Genomic DNA, 1503 nt, shown 5'->3' with positions numbered 1-1503 from the left:
CACACACACACACATACATACATACATACATACATACATACATACATACATACATACATACATACATACATACATACATACATACATTCATACATACATACATACATACATACATACATACATACATACATACATACATACATACATACATACATACAAAGACCTCAAGAGTTTCATTCACCCTGAGTACATAGTACATGTAATAGTGTTTGTTTTCCTAACTTAGTGAGCCTTTGGTGTGAATTGGATTTACTAATATTAATATACCTAATAATTACACACACACAAAAATATTTTTGTTAAAATCGATATTCCTTCCAATAGGAAGTAACACTCACGAGCAATTAAAAAAAAACCCAAAAAGCCAGAAAATAACAAATAAAATAAAATAAAAAGGACGAATAAACTCACCTCGACTGAGAAAAACGCCTCCACTCATTAAGAATCGCCGCAATCAATCAACCAACGTGATGAGAGTTGATCTGTTGCTTGCTTACTTACTGCTCTTGCATCCGGACATGTTACAGGGATTTTATCAGTCCATAATATTCCTTTGCCATCATAGCCAGCCTTTCGTTATCGATGTATCCCAATGGAGAGAGACTGGTCAACGATTATGTAATCTTCCACAGAATTAGGGGAAAGACTGACGGTGCACATATAATGCTGTCCACGTCGTTTTATGCAAGAAAAATTCGGAAATTATGCAAACTGAGCCCAAAAATGTGAAATTATGTGATTCTGTTAATTTTCATAAAGAATGATAAAGGAAAATAATCAGAAATTATGCTTTAAAAAATCATCAAATTTTGCTAAATTATGCAGGGTGCATAAAACCCCGAGGACAGATAAAGTACTGGGTGACGATTAAAAGGGGTTCAGTTTAGTTTTGGTAAGCGGGTGGTTGGTGGAGGGCGCCATTGGTAGGTCCCACTTTTTCAGTTTCCCTTTGTTGTTTCCGTCTGTCTGTCCTACACTACTTACCCCCAGCACTAAATGACCATTATTATGTCAATGTGCTTCTCTTTACTCAAAGCGCAGAGTTTTAGTCAGAGTTTTACGGCACTTGCAACAGAAATAGGTCATATTATTATCATATGTGCCAAAGATAGACAATGACGATAGATGGTTGGTAGGACAGAAGGAGAAACCTACACCAAAGTGAGAGCACCCGCCTACCACCCACGACTGAAAGCGGGCCTAGAGGATGATAGCTGAGCCATCTGTAGAGCAGCCGCCTGTCCAAGACAATCTGTCCCCGTGGTTTTATACGCCCCGTATAATTTAGCAATTTTTTAATCAGTTTTTACATAATTTCTGATTATTTTCCTTCATCATTCTTTGTTAAAATTAAAAGAATCGCAAGATTTCACACTTTTCGGGCTCAGTTTGCATAATTTCAGAATTTTTCTTGCATAAAACGACGGGGACAGGACAATCACCTGTTCAACAAACGACAATTTTGCACCGCCCCTTCCCGTTTGTTTTAAAATACATGTACCA

General features: G+C 37.1%; 1 protein-coding gene across 1 annotated transcript in view; it reads right to left on the bottom strand.

The window, feature by feature from the left end:
• LOC101854757 overlaps positions 1-730 on the bottom strand; it is a gene marked incomplete in the record, with an annotated part of 11972 nt that extends 11242 nt beyond the window's left edge. The window contains 1 exon segment of the mRNA XM_035972838.1: positions 412-730.
• Between the last annotated feature and the right edge of the window lie 773 nt (positions 731-1503).

This window comes from Aplysia californica, unplaced genomic scaffold, assembly GCF_000002075.1.
Source record: "Aplysia californica isolate F4 #8 unplaced genomic scaffold, AplCal3.0 scaffold00872, whole genome shotgun sequence".
Lineage (NCBI taxonomy): Eukaryota > Metazoa > Mollusca > Gastropoda > Aplysiida > Aplysiidae > Aplysia > Aplysia californica.
Note: the sequence above shows the minus strand (reverse complement) of the source record. Positions and strands in the feature narration are given on the sequence as shown.